Source organism: Scyliorhinus torazame, chromosome 5 (assembly GCF_047496885.1).
Source record: "Scyliorhinus torazame isolate Kashiwa2021f chromosome 5, sScyTor2.1, whole genome shotgun sequence".
Classification (NCBI taxonomy): Eukaryota; Metazoa; Chordata; class Chondrichthyes; order Carcharhiniformes; family Scyliorhinidae; genus Scyliorhinus; species Scyliorhinus torazame.
The window spans coordinates 152326424-152342258 of NC_092711.1; positions in this window are offsets into that span (position 1 = coordinate 152326424).

Sequence of the window (15835 nt, forward strand, 5' to 3'; positions counted from 1 at the left end):
AGAGGTATGTTCCAGAAACATATATATAGACAGATTCAAAGATGCCAGACAATGCTTAGAATACGAGCATTAGCAGGTGATTAAATCTTTACGGATACAGAGATGGGGTAACCCCAGGTTAAAGAGGTGTGAATTGTGTCAAGCCAGGACAGTTGGGAGGATTTTGCAGGCCAGATGGTGGGGGATGAATGTAATGCGACATGAATCCCAGGTCCCGGTTGAGGCCGCACTCATGTGTGCAGAACTTGGCTATAAGTTTCTGCTCGGCGATTCTGCGTTGTCGCGCGTCCTGAAGGCCGCCTTGGAGAACGCTAACCCGGAGATCAGAGGCTGAATGCCCTTGACTGCTGAAGTGTTCCCTGACTGGAAGGGAACATTCCTGCCTGGTGATTGTCGCGCGATGTCCGTTCATTCGTTGTCGCAGCGTCTGCACAGTCTCGCCAATGTACCACGCTTCGGGACATCCTTTCCGCAGCGTATGAGGTAGACAACGTTGGCCGAGTCGCACGAGTATGTACCGCATACCTGGTGGGTGGTGTTCTCATGTGTAATGGTTGTATCCATGTCGATGATCTGGCACATCTTGCAGAGTTTGCCATGGCAGGGTTATGTGGTGTCATGGTCACTGTTCTGAAGGCTGGGTAGTTTGCTGCAAACAATGGTTTGTTTGAGGTTGTGCAGTTGTTTGAAGGCAAGTAGTGGGGGTGTGGGGATGACCTTGGCAAGATGTTCATCTTCATCGATGATGTGTTGAAGGCTGTGAACAAGATGTCGTAGTTTCTCCGCACCGGGGAAGTACTGGACGATGAAGGGTATTCTGTCGGTTGTGTCCCATGTTTGTCTTCAGAGGAGGTTGGTGCGGTTTTTTGCTGTGGTGCATTGGAACTGTCGATCGATGAGTCGAGCACCATATCCCGTTCGTACGAGGGCATCTTTCAACGTCTGTAGATGTCTGTTACGCTCCTCCTCGTCTGAGCAGATCCTATGTATACGGAGAGCTTGTCCATAGGGGATGGCTTCTTTAATGTGTTTAGGATGGAAGCTGGAGAAGTGGAGCATCATGAAGTTATCCGTGGGTTTGCGGTAAAGCGAAGTACTGAGGTGACCGTCCTTGATGGAGACGAGTGTGTCCAAGAATGCAACTGATTTTGGAGAGTAGTCCATGGTGAGTCTGATGGTTGGATGGAACTTATTAATGTCAGGCGGCCTTCAGGACGCGTGACAACGCAGAATCGCCGAGCAGAAACTTATAGCCAAGTTCTGCACACAGGAGTGCGGCCTCAACCGGGACCTAGGATTCATGTCGCATTACATTCATCCCCCACCATCTGGCCTGCGAAATTCTCCCAACTGTCCTGGCTTGACACAATTCACACCTCTTTAACCTGGGGTTACCCCATCTCTGGATCTGTAAAGATTTAATCACCTGCTAATGCTCGTATTCCAAGCATTGTCTGGCATCTTTGAATCTGTCTATATATGTTTCTGGAACATACCTCTTCATTCACCTGAGGAAGGAGCAGCGCTCCGAAAGCTAGTGACATCGAAACAAACCTGTTGGACTTTAACCTGGTGTTGTGAGACTTCATACTGTTCTTACTTTAAGAGAGAGAGAGAGACCTGGGCCAACCTTTCCAGAGTCTGCACCCTCCCTGGATTCACTTCCTTTCCCTTCAGTTGCTGCGAGTCGCCAATTGAAGGTCAGAATGAGATAAGAAATGGAAAGAGGGAGAAAAGTAAGTGTTTTACTCACAGATATTGGAGACAGGAGGCCGTTTCAGTCTGTGTGAAGCTCAATCTTCATTCTCACAAAATCCGCCCTCTGATTAGCTGGAGGGTCAGAGTCCTTCCGGTCCTCCAAATTTTTCTATTGGTCGATATCGTAGCAGGAAGTTCAGGGGGGTGGGCTCCACTCTGCACATGCGCAGCTTCCCCTCCCTCTTGAACATGCGTAGTCCTGGGCCGGCGCGGTGGATAGAGCGGTTTCACCAGCGCTGGGGATTGTGGGAGATGCGGCCGCAATTACTTACCCAAAGTCGAGTTTCCAAACTCCTGGGTGTAAAGTAGGGGTGGGAGGGCAGTGACCCCACAGTGATACAAAGTACACGTAGATAGTCACTGGATTTGATTGCGAGCCCCCCTTAGCAAAACTCCAGGTGTAAAGATTTAGACACATGGGTGACATATTGGGGAGGACAATAAGTGAGCGTGAAACTGAACCCGAGAGTCAGCACCTTCAGGGGAGGAGAATTGGGGATAAAGAACAAAAGAACAAAGAACAAAGAAATATACAGCACAGGAACAGACCCTTCGGCCCTCCAAGCCCGTGCCGACCATGCTGCCCGACTAAACTACAATCTTCTACACTTCCTGGGTCCGTACCCCTCTATTCCCATCCTATTCATGTATTTGTCAAGATGCCCCTTAAATGTCACTACCGTCCCTGCTTCCACCACCTCCTCCGGTAGCGAGTTCCAGGCACCCACTACCCTCTGCGTAAAATACTTGCCTCGTACATCTACTCTAAACCTTGCCCCTCTCACCTTAAACCTATGCCCCCTAGTAATTGACACCGCTATCCCGGGGAAAAACCTCTGACTATCCACTCTGTCTATGCCCCTCATAATTTTGTAGACCTCTATCAGGTCGCCCCTCAACCTCCTTCGTTCCAGGGAGAACAAACCGAGTTTATTCAACCGCTCCTCAGAGCTAATGCCCTCCATACCAGGCAACATTCTGGTAAATCTCTTCTGCACCCTCTCTAAAGCCACCACATCCTTCTGGTAGTGTGGCGACCAGAATTGAACACTATACTCCAAGTGTGGCCTAACTAGGGTTCTATACAGCTGCAACATGACTTGCCAATTCTTATACTCAATGCCCCTGCCAATGAAGGCAAGCATGCCGTTTGCCTTCTTGACTACCTTCTCCACCTGTGTTGCCCCTTTCAGTGAACTGTGGACCTGTACTCCTAGATCTCTTTGACTTTCAATACTCTTGAGGGTTTTACCATTCACTGTATATTCCCTACCTGCATTAGACCTTCCAAAATGCATTACCTCACATTTGTCCGGATTAAACTCCATCTGCCATCTCTCCGCCCAAGTCTCCAAACAATCTAAATCCTGCTGTATCCTCTGACAGTCCTCATCGCTATTCGCAATTCCACCAACCTTTGTATCGTCTGCAAACTTACTAATCAGACCAGTTACATTTCCTCCAAATCATTTATATATACTACAAACAGCAAAAGTCCCAGCACTGATCCCTGTGGAACACCACTGGTCACAGCCCTCCAATTAGAAAAGCATCCTTCCATTGCTACTCTCTGCCTTCTATGACCTAGCCAGTTCTGTATCCACCTTGCCAGCTCACCCCTGATACCGTGTGACTTCACCTTTTGTACTAGTCTGCCATGAGGGACCTTGTCAAAGGCTTTACTGAAGTCCATATAGACAACAGCCACTGCCGTACCTGCATCAATCATCTTAGTGACCTCCTCGAAAAACTCTATCAAGTTAATGAGACACCACCTGCCCTTCACAAAACCATGCTGCCTCTCACTAATACGTCCATTTGCTTCCAAATGGGAGTAGATCCTGTCTCGAAGAATTCTCTCCAGTAATTTCCCTACCACTGAAGTAAGGCTCACCGGCCTGTAGTTCCCTGGATTATCCTTGCTACCCTTCTTTTTTTTTTTTTTTAATATATTTTATTCAAGATTTTTTGGCCAAACATAACAGTACGTAGTGTTTCTTTTAAACAACAATAAAGCAATATAAATAAAAGTGGCCAGTTTTAAACAAATAAATAAATAATATATGAACAGAAACAAAAACCAAACTAAATGGCAACTGCCTGGTCAAAAATAAATACTCTCCAAAGATACAATCCAACAGTCCAATATACATTACCTAAAACAAGTGCCTATACATATACAATAACATCCCTGAGAGTCCGTCCGATTCCTCCCCCCCCCTCCCCCTCCGCCCCCCCCCCTCCCCCCTGGGTTGCTGCTGTTGTCTTCTTCTTTTCCATTCCCTCTATCTTTCTGTGAGATAGTCGACGAACGGTTGCCACCGCCTGGTGAACCCTTGACCCAAACCCCTTAGTACGAACTTAATCCGTTCTAACTTTATAAACCCTGCCATGTCGTTTATCCAGGTCTCCACACCCCGGGGTTTGGCTTCCTTCCACATTAACAATATCCTGCGCCGGGCTACTAGGGACGCAAATGCCAAAACATCAGCCTCTCTCGCCTCCTGCACTCCCAGCTCTTCTGCAACCCCAAATATAGCCAACCCCCAGCTTGGTTCGACCTGGACCCCCACCACCTTCGAAAGCACCTTTGCCACCCCCACCCAAAACCCCTGTAGTGCCGGGCATGACCAGAACATGTGGGTGTGATTCGCTGGGCTTCTCCAGCATCTCGCACACCTATCCTCTACCCAAAAAATTTTACTGAGCCGTGCTCCAGTCATATGCGCCCTGTGTAACACCTTAAATTGTATCAGGCTTAGCCTGGCACACGAGGACGATGAGTTTACCCTACGTAGGGCATCAGCCCACAGCCCCTCCTCAATCTCCTCCCCCAGCTCTTCTTCCCATTTCCCTTTCAGCTCATCTACCATGATCTCCCCCTCGTCCCTCATTTCCCTATATATGTCCGACACCTTACCATCCCCCACCCATGTCTCTGAGATCACTCTATCCTGCACCTCCTGCGTCGGGAGCTGCGGGAATTCCCTCACCTGTTGCCTCGCAAAAGCCCTCAGTTGCATATACCGAAATGCATTCCCTTGGGGCAACCCATATTTTCCCGTCAGCGCTCCCAGACTCGCAAACGTCCCATCTACGAACAGATCTCTCAAATGTGCTACCCCTGCTCTTTGCCATGCTCCAAATCCCCCATCCATTCTCCCCGGAACAAACCTATGGTTATTTCTTATCGGGGACCGCACCGAGGCTCCCGTCTTTCCCCTATGCCATCTCCACTGCCCCCAAATTTTCAATGTAGCCACCACCACCGGGCTTGTAGTGTATTTCTTCGGTGAGAACGGCAACGGTGCCGTCACCATAGCTTGTAGGCTAGTCCCACTGCAGGACGCCCTCTCCAATCTCTTCCACGCCGCTCCCTCCTCTTCTCCCATCCACTTACACACCATTGAAATATTGGCGGCCCAGTAGTACTTGCTACCCTTCTTAAACAGAGGAACAACATTGGCTATTCTCCAGTCCTCCGGGACATCACCTGAAGACAGTGAGGATCCAAAGATTTCTGTTAAGGCCTCAGCAATTTCCTCTCCAGCATCCTTCAGCATTCTGGGGTAGATCTCATCAGGCCCTGGGGACTTATCTACCTTAATATTTTTTAAGACACCCAACACCTCGTCTTTTTGGATCTCAATGTGACCCAGGCTATCTACATACCCTTCTCCAGACTCAACATCTACCAATTTCTTCTCTTTGGTGAATACTGATGCAAAGTATTCATTTAGTACCTCGCCCATTTCCTCTGGCTCCACACATAGATTCCCTTGCCTATCCTTCAGTGGGCCAACCCTTTTCCTGGCTACCCTCTTGCTTTTTAAGTACGTGTAAAAAGCCTTGGGATTTTCCTTAACCCTATTTGCCAATGACTTTTCGTGACCTCTTCTAGCCCTCCTGACTCCTTGCTTAAGTTCCTTCCTACTTTCCTTATATTCCACACAGGCTTCGTCTGTTCCCAGCCTTTTAGCCCTGACAAATGCCTCCTTTTTCTTTTTGACGAGGCCTACAATATCTCTCGTTATCCAAGGTTCCCGAAAATTGCCGTATTTATCTTTCTTCCTGACAGGAACATGCCGATCCTGAATTCCTTTCAACTGACACTTGAAAGCCTCCTACATGTCAGATGTTGATTTGCCCTCAAACATCCGCCACCAATCTATGTTCTTCAGTTCCCGCCTAATATTGTTATAATTAACCTTCCCCCAATTTAGCACATTCATCCTAGGACCACTCTTATCCTTGTCCACCAGCACTGTAAAACTTACTGAATTGTGGTCACTGTTCCCGAAATGCTCCCCTACTGAAACATCTACCACCTGGCCGGGCTCATTCCCCAATACCAGGTCCAGTACCGCCCCTTCCCTAGTTGGACTGTCCACATATTGTTTTAAGAAGCCCTCCTGGATGCTCCTTACAAACTCCGCCCCGTCTAAGCCCCTGGCACTAAGTGAGTCCCAGTCAATATTGGGGAAGTTGAAGTCTCCCCTCACCACAACCCTGTTGTTTTTACTCTTTTCCAAAATTTGTCTACCTATCTGCTCCTCTATCTCCCGTTGGCTGTTGGGAGGCCTGTAGTAAACCCCCAACATTGTGACTGCACCCTTCTTATTCCTGATCTCTACCCATATAGCCTCACTGCCCTCTGAGGTGTCCTCTCGCAGTACAGCTGTGATATTCTCCTGAACCAGTAGCGCAACTCCACCACCCCTTTTACATCCCCCTCTATCACGCCTGAAACATCTAAATCCTGGAACGTTTAGCTGCCAATCCTGCCCTTCCATCAACCAGGTCTCTGTAATGGCAACAACATCATAGTTCCAAGTACTAATCCAAGTTCCAAGTTCATCTGCCCTACCCGTAATACTTCTTGCATTAAAACATATGCACTTCAGGCCACCAGACCCGCTGTGTTCAGCAACTTCTCCCTGTCTGCTCTGCCTCAGAGCCCCACTGTCCCTATTCCCTAGTTCTCCCTCAATGCTCTCACCTTCTGACCTATTGCTCCCGTGCCCACCCCCCTGCCATACTGGTTTAAACCCTCCCGTGTGACACTAGAAAACCTCGCGGCCTGGATATTTATGCCTCTCCGGTTTAGATGCAACCCGTCCTTCTTATATAGGTCACACCTGCCCCGGAAGAGCTCCCAGTGGTCCAGATAACGGAAACCCTTCCTCCTACACCAGCTGTTTAGCCACGTGTTTAGCTGCTCTATCTTCCTATTTCTAGCCTCACTGGTACGTGGCACAGGGAGTAATCCCGAGATTACAACCCTAGAGGTCCTGTCTTTTAACTTTCTGCCGAGCTCCCTGAACTCCTGCTGCAGGATCTCATGCTCCTTCCTGCCTATGTCGTTAGTACCAATATGTACAACGACCTCTGCCTGTTTGCCCTCCCCCTTCAGGATGCCCTCTACCCGTTCGGAGACATCCTGGACCCTGGCACCAGGGAGGCAACATACCATCCTTGAGTCTCTTTCACATCCACAGAAGCGCCTATCTGTGCCCCTGACTATAGAGTCCCCTATTACTATTGCTCTTCTGTGCATTGACCCTCCCTTCTGGACATCAGAGCCAGCCGTGGTGCCACTGCTCTGGCTGCTGCTGTTTTCCCCTGATAGGCTATCCCCCTCCCGACAGTATCCAAAGGGGTATACCTGTTCGAGAGGGGGACAACCACAGGGGATTCCTGCACTGACTGCCTGCCCTATCTGGTGGTCACCCATTTCTCTGCCTGCACCTTGGGTGTGACCACATTTATATAACTGCGATCTATGACGCTTTCCGGCACCTTCATTCTCCTAAGTGCATCCAATTGCTGCTCCAACCGAACCATGCGGTCTGTGAGTAGCTCCAGTTGGGTGCACTTTCTGCAGATGAAGCCATCCGGGATGCTGGAAGCCTCCCGGACCTGCCACATCTCACAGTCAGAGCACTGCACCCCTCTAACTGACATTGCGTCAATTAATTAAAATTAAAAGTTTAAAAAAAAAAGATTTATATATATTTTTCTTTAAAGTTACTGTTAACTATCTGTTTCCTAGCACTAGATTTCTAATATAAATGCGAAAGCTAAATATAGTACTCTCCGATCTCTGGCTTAGATACCCCTCTAAATTATAATTAAGTAATTATGTTTAATTAGTTACAAATGCTTAATTTTTTTAATTTAGTGTAGATTCCCAACCAGCCACTCAGGTCACAGCTTTTCTGTGATGTCACTTCAGTTTCCCCCCGACACACACAATTTGAAAAAGGTACAAAAGTAAAAATGAGTAAAAATCACTTACTTACCTTCTTACCTTCTGAGTGTCTTAGATGTTCTCAGGTTCTATCCCTGACAGAGACAGCTCCTCCTCCTCCGAACGGCTCCCGAAACTAGGCCGCGATCTTTTAAAATCTCCGTTTTGACTCGCAGCTCCCGCTCTTTTTAAATCTCCCGTGCTTTTTAAATCTTTTTAAATAAGCAGTGGGAGAAATCCTGGTGGGAGGATAGGAGACAGAATTGTCTGTTCTTAATTTCTATCCTGTACTAACAGTGATGACGTTTGTAAACTCATTTATCAGATGGGTGGATTTGAAGACAGAAATTGCAAGGCAAGCACCTCGTTGTAATCTGACAGATTCACTTAATTCATCAGGATCTGAATATCATTAACCATTGAATCCAGAAGGAGAAGTTATGATCTGTCAGCTTTAAAATAATTTAAATATTACTTTCACTGGAAAGGCACAAAGACTCATCCAAGTGAGAGTTCCACTGCACTGACTGTGTAAAGCCTGAAATATTATCACAACATTCACATTGAGGAGAAACCTTCCTGGTGTTCTGTATGTGGATGAAACTTCAACTGAGCATTGAACCCGAAGAGACACAAGGACACACACCATCGGAGGAACAATCATCAAGGTCCCCGATAATTTTAATGTCGATTAAGAGAATCAGATTCGCAAAAATAGCCTTAAAAATGGGTTCAGAGTCTTTTTGGAACAATTTCTTAGAGCCGTACATTCTAGAGCCAACCAGGAGGCAGACTATCCTCGACCTGGTAATGTGCAACACGATTATTCAATAACTTCATAGTGATGGACCCTCTAAGCCACAGTGATCATAATATAATAGAATTCCACTTTCAGTTTAAAGGTGAGAAGTGCTGGTCTAAGGCCGGCACAGTGGAGCAGTGGTTAGCACTGCTGCCTCATGGCACTGAGGACCTGGGTTCGATCCCGGCCCCGGGTCACTGCCCATGTGGTGTTTACACATTCTCCTCAAGTCTGTGTGGGTCTCACTCCCACAACCCAAAGGTGTGCAGTGTAGGTGGATTGGCCACGTTAAATTGCCCTTTAATTGGAAAAAAAGAATGGGGTACACTAAAGACTGGTCTAAGACCAGTGTTTTAAAAACTAAATAAAGATAACTCTGAAGGGTATGAAGGGAGAACTGGCTAAAGTGAACTTGGGAAACTAGGTTAAAAGTTGGGACATCAGTACGGAAGTGGATGACTTTGAATAACTCTCAGCAAAGATTTATCCCAGAGAGAAAGAAAGGCTCTTTGAGAAGAATGCATCATCCATGGTTAAATAAGGAAGCCAAGGATTGTATTAAATTGAAAGAAACACCGTCCAAATTTGCAAAGGTTAGTGTTCACTTAAAGGTTGGACAGATTTTAAGAATCAGCAAAGAATGACCAAAAAGATAAGAAAGAGGCAGAAATTAGAGTATGTGGGTAAACATTATCGGACTATAAAAGGAGATAGTAAAGGTTTCTGCAAGTATTTGAAGAGGAAAATAATGATTAAATCCAGGTTGGTCCTCTTGAGAGTGAGCCTGGAAAATTGATCATGGAAAAGAAATAAATGATGATTTAAACAGGTATTTTGTGTCTATCGTCATGGCTGCAGACTGAGAAAAATTCACAAAGATAATTGAAAATCGAAAGGTAATAGGGAGGAAGGAACACAGAACAATCACCAGAGAAAAGATGCCAGGAAAACGATTGAACCTAAAGGCTGACAAGTCCCCAGGACCGGGTGACCTGCATCCTTGGGTTTTAAAAGAAGTGGTGACAAAGAGAGTAGATGCATAGGTTATAATCCCACAAAATTCCTTAGATTCTGGAACGGTCCCAGTGGATTGGAAAAAAGAGAATGTAACACCTCTATTCCAGAAAGGAGGGAGGCAGAAAGCAGGAAACTATAGGCTAGTTAGCCTAACATGTGTGACAGGGAAAGTGCGAGAATCCATTATTAAGGAGGTTACAGCAGGATACTTAGAAAATGTAAACATGATTACTGTTCATTTATAACAAGAACTATCATAAAATATGCAGTATATGCAACTGATTAACTACACGTTAATACCTAATACCCAAGTCAACCTGCCCCACCCTCTCTCTATATATATACACACACACACACACAAGACAGACAACCACAGAGGGATGGAAAGGGGTAAAAAAAATCAAAATTGGAGGAAAGAGCCTTTCTTCACAACAAGCTTGCAGATTAAAGTCTTTGGTTTGCAGTCTGTAATGATCTTCTTTGGAGATTTATTCATTCAGGTACTCTCTACTTTAAAAATGCAGTAGTTAAAACTTTTCTGGAGAGGCATCTTCGTTCACATCAAACTTTGCTTTCAGTTTGTAGTTTGTCTTTCAGCCCCTGTAGTCTCATGAATACAGCACCCACCAAGCTTTCTGGAGAGAGAGTCAGCCCTCACAGTGGCCTTCTGGGGAGAGTTAGCTAGTTCTTGTTGGAGAGAGTTAGATGTATCAGCGAGCTGCCAGAGTCAAAACTGATACTAAACTGGTATCTTGGGACTCAGAAAAGCATTCCAATGGAATAATATCCAATCACCACCTGTTACTGGGCAGATCACAGCTTTTTGGGCCAATTCATTGGCAACATCAAATCAATCAATCGGACGTTTCATTGTAAGGTGTGCAAGACATAAATCACAAACGTCCAATCCATCCCCATTATACAAGTTCCCTTCCTAGTCTTTATATTGGTAACTAGTCAGCCCTTAAACCCATGACAAAGCATCTGCAATCACATTATCCATTCCAGGAATATGTACAATTGTAACATTGAACTGTTGTCATAATAAACTCCAATGGAATAATCTTGCGTCCCAGGTTTTAAACTTCTCTACAAATCCAAGTAGATTATGGTCTGTGTAAACTATGCTTTGCTGATTGTCATGTTGGACATGTACTACGAAGTGCTGAAGGGTTAGTAGCAAGGCCAAGGCTGCCTCTTCAATGTTGGAATACTTTCTTTGGCACAGACTGGTTTTTTTTCTAAAAATACCTCCCTGGCCTCTTTATTCCCGCATTGTTGTCCTGTAGTAGCACTGCCCCTACTCCCAGGTCACTGGCATTTGTGGCCATTTTATATGATCTGGAAATGTCTGGGGTGGCCAGCATTGGTTCGCTCACCAACATGGCCGTCAATCTGTCAAACTCTACTTGGCGTTCTGTGGATCACTGCATTTTTGGTTGTTTCCGCTACATATTCAACGTGCATTTTATTTCAGTTTCTAACTGAGGAGGATGTGGCTTTATTAGAATTTCTGATGTTTACTTCATGATTTGTTAACTAAGTGCTGCTTGGTATTTCCATTCAATTCTATTCATACTCTTTCAGCATCTTTGTGACATATGCCCCTTTCTGTGTCTCGTGTAATGTAATGATGTGGAGATACCAGCATTGGACTGGAGTGGGCTCAGTAAGAAGTCTTACAACACCAGATTAAAGTCCAACATGTTTGTTTTGAATCACTAGCTTTCGGAGCACAGCTCCTTCATCACCTGATGAAGGAGCTGTGCTCTGAAAGCTCGTGTTATGTAGTCAGTCTTTTCTGATTGTCCAATGAATGTTTATCCATATTTCAAAGACTTCCTACAGTCAAACTACAAGCACTATTGTCAATGCTGAGGGAAATATTTGGTTCATTTTTAATCAATAAACCCTCTTCAACCCCTCCAGCTTTACATGCTCTCTTTTCTTGCACATGGTTACTTTCAGAAATAAGAACCATTTTTTGATTTGCAGCCTCTACCTCCTCTTTGGCGCTGTTATCAATGCCCCCAAACTGGTGCCGTTGCATGATACCGCCTCCACACGCTCCCATACCAACCCTCCCCAACACCCACTTCCTGATCATGGCTACATTCACCGCCCAATAATAACTAAAGTTCAGCAGCACCAGCCCGCCCTTTCCCCGGCTCCGCTCAAGCATCCCCTTTTTTACTCCTGGGGTTTTACCCACCCACACAAAGCCAGTGATCACCTTATTGACCCGTTTATAGAAGGACCATGGAATAAAGATGGGGAGACACTGAAACGCAAACAGGAATCTCGGGAGGACTGTCATTTTCATTGTCTGCACACCCCCAGCTAGTGACAACGGAAGCGCGTCCCACCTTCGGAAATCGTCCTTCATTTGGTCCACTAATCAGGCCAAATTTTACATGTGTAGCCGTTCCCATTCCCGCGCCACCTGAATGCCGAGGTATCGAAAGCTTCCCCCTACCACCCTAAATGGCAGCTCCCCCAATCACCTCTCCTGACCTTTGCCTGGATCACAAACATCTCACTTTTCCCCATATTCAGCTTATAACCCGAAAACTGGCCAAATTCCCCCAGAATCCTCATAATTTCTTCCATCCCCTCTAGTGGGTCCAAAATATATAGGAGCAGGTCGTCTGCATATAGCGAGACTCTGTGTTCCACTCCCTCCCGGACCAGCCCCTTGAGGCTCTCAGTGCAATTGCCAGCAGCTCTATGGCCAACGCGAACAGGAGTGGGCATCCCTGTCTCGTCCCCGATGCAGCCTGACATAGTCCGATGTTGACCTGTCCATCCGTAGCTCGCAACAGGAGCCTGATACAACTGCCTGACCCAGTCAATAAAGCCCCGCCCTAATCCAAACCACCCAGTACCTCCCGCAGATATCCCATTCCACCCAATCAAATGCCTTCTCTGCATCCATTCGACCACTACCTTCACGTCCTTACCTTCTGGGGGCATCATAATCACATTTAACATCCTTCTTATGTTGGCCGCCAACTGCCTACCCTTAACAAATCCCGTCTGATCCTCCACAATCACGGCCGGAACGCAGTCTTCAATCCTAGAGGACAAGATTTTGGCCAGCAGTTTGGCGTCCACATTTAGTAGGGATGACCTATAGGTTCCGCATAGCTCTGAATCCTTGTCCCGCTTCAGGATCAATGAGATAGTGGCCTGTGACATCGTTGGGGGAAGCACCCCAGGTTCCCTTGCCTCATTGTATGTCCCCATCAACAGCGACCCCAATATCCCAGAGAACGTTTTACAGAACTCCACTGGGTACCAGTCTGGCCCCGGGGCTTTACCCGACTGCATGGCCTTCAGTCCCTCTGCTATTTTGTCCAACCCAATCGAGGTCCTCAGCCCTTCTCCAAACCCCCCGTCCACCTTCGGGAACTTCAGCCCCCCTAAAAAGTGCCTCATCCCCTACGGCCCAGCTGGGGGTTCCGACCCATACAACTTGCTGTAAAACTCCTTGAATGCCTTATTCACCCCTGCTGAGTCTCCGATCAGGTTCCCGTCCCCATCCTTTACTTTCCCTTTCTTCCTGGCTGCCTCCCTCTTTCTAAGCTGCTGTGCAAGCATTCTGCTGGCCTTCTCACCATGTACATATATCGCCCCCTCACATTCCTCAGCTGCTCCATCACCTTCCCTGTAGTTAACAAGCCGAACTCCGCCTGTAGCCTCCATTGCTCCCTTAGAAGCCCTGCCTCTGAGTTCTCCGCATACCTCCTGTCGACCTGCAGTATCTCCTTCATCAGTCCGTCCGTCTCTTTCTCTGTCGGCCTTCTCTGTGGGCCTGTATCAAGATCAGCTCCCCTCTAACCACCGCCTTCATTGCCTCCCTGACACTCCGCCGAAACCTCACCTGTGTCGTTGATTTCCAGGTAGTTCTGAATATATTTGAGCAAGTCAATCTTTAATAGTGAGAAATGGTTTGGGAGGAATTTTGGCAGAAAATGTGGTCATTTGTGGAATTAGGGGTTTGTTTAGCACAGTGGGCTAAATAGCTGGCTTGTAATGCAGAACAATGCCAGCAGCGCGCATTGAATTCCTGTACCAGCCTCCCCAAACAGGCGCCAGAATGTGGCAACTAGGGGCTTTTCGTTGGAATTTAGAAGGATGAGGGGGGATCTTATAGAAACATATAAGATTATGAAGGGAATAGACAGGATAGATGCGGGCAGGTTGTTTCCACTGGCGGGTGAAAGCAGAACTAGGGGGCATAGCCTCAAAATAAGGGGAAGTAGATTTAGGACTGAGTTTAGGAGGAACTTCTTCACCCAAAGGGTGGTGAATCTATGGAATTCCTTGCCCAGTGAAGCAGTAGAGGCTCCTTCATTAAATGTTTTTAAGATAAAGGTAGATAGTTTTTTGAAGAATAAAGGGATTAAGGGTTATGGTGTTCGGGCCGGAAAGTGGAGCTGAGTCCACAAAAGATCAGCCATGATCTCATTGAATGGTGGAGCAGGCTCGAGGGGCCAGATGGCCTACTCCTGCTCCTAGTTCTTATGTTCTTATGTTCACAGTAACTTCATTGAAGCCTACTTGTGACAATAAACGATTATTATTATTATTTAGTGGTGAGAGCAGTAGTGTGCCACTATGTAAGGTATGGTGAGAGAGTTCGGTGAAAAGTGGTGAAGTGGCAGTAGGAGTAAAAGAAAAATTACCTTTTTAGGATAAGATTTATCCTAGATAATAATATAGCTGGATCACAGGGAGGAGTGCAACCTACTATGGTTGAAAAGCCAGTGGAAAGTGGAACTGAGATGTTGCAAGAAATATATCCGGGAGTGTTTCCTGATTGCGTGGCAATCAGATCACAAAACCACTAGTTAAGACAGGAGGAACAGAATTTGAGGAGTGCCAATAGGGAGGCTGAGGTTCAGTTGTCAGAAAACATGCTTGATCAGATGGTTGGTAAAAACAAGAGCAGGTGGTGGATGAAACGGATAATTTTAGTTCAAGCAAGTTGGTTCAATGGGGTGAATGTGGAGATCCGCACAGACAGTGACACAAGCCAGGAATTGAACCTGGGTCCCTGGTGCTGTGATGCAACAGTGCTAACCACTGTGCTATCATGTCACACCGGTAGTGACACAAGAGGTGATTATACTAGTATCTGGTCAGGACTGGAGCTGTCTCACAGTTTTACAGAGAGCATCGTCTGTGGTGGAGGCTGAAGAGCTTGTACAAATGTAGCCAGAATGTTCAGCAAACATTTGCATGCACTGACTGTTGTTTTGCACTGTCCAAATGCACCAGCACTTACCCATTATTTTTGGCTATCCTCAACAGACACAGAATACAAAGCAGCTGATAAATGTGAAGAACAGATGATGAATGCTGCAGCATCGATAGCAACCTGTCTGACCATCAAGAGAAGAATTCTGCTGTCAGAGCCAGGCAACTACATATCACTGAATTGTTGTTTTTTTTTAATTTAGAGTATCCAATTATTTTTTTCTAATTAAGGGGCAATTTAGCATGGCCAATCCACCTATCTTGCACATTTTTGGGTTGTGGGGGTGAGACCCACGCAGACACGGGGAGAATGTGCAAACTCCACACGGACAGTAACCCAGGGCCAGGATCGAACCTGGGACCTCGGCGCCGTGATGCAGCAGTGCTGACCACTGTGCCACCATTCTGTGCATTTATCACTGAATTGTTGATGAAGCTTTTCTTGTGTAATCTTGGGAGGCCACCCTGATCTTTGAAATCTCTCTTGCTCGAAGTAGTGGTTAAATTTATGCTAATGACTGTGACATGTGAGAAGACTAAAATGGACTATACTCACGTGTATGTTAGCCTGTTGAAAAATGTAAAATGTTATTATAGAGTATAAGTTGCATAAAATCATAAGAAATGTTTAACGTTAAAAAGTTTTTAGAAAAATAAAGCCATCTGCGTACATAGCAGGTTCATTTTTTTTAAAGGGGGAGGTGTGACAATTGGAAGATTTTAGGAAAATTTCGATCATAAATGTA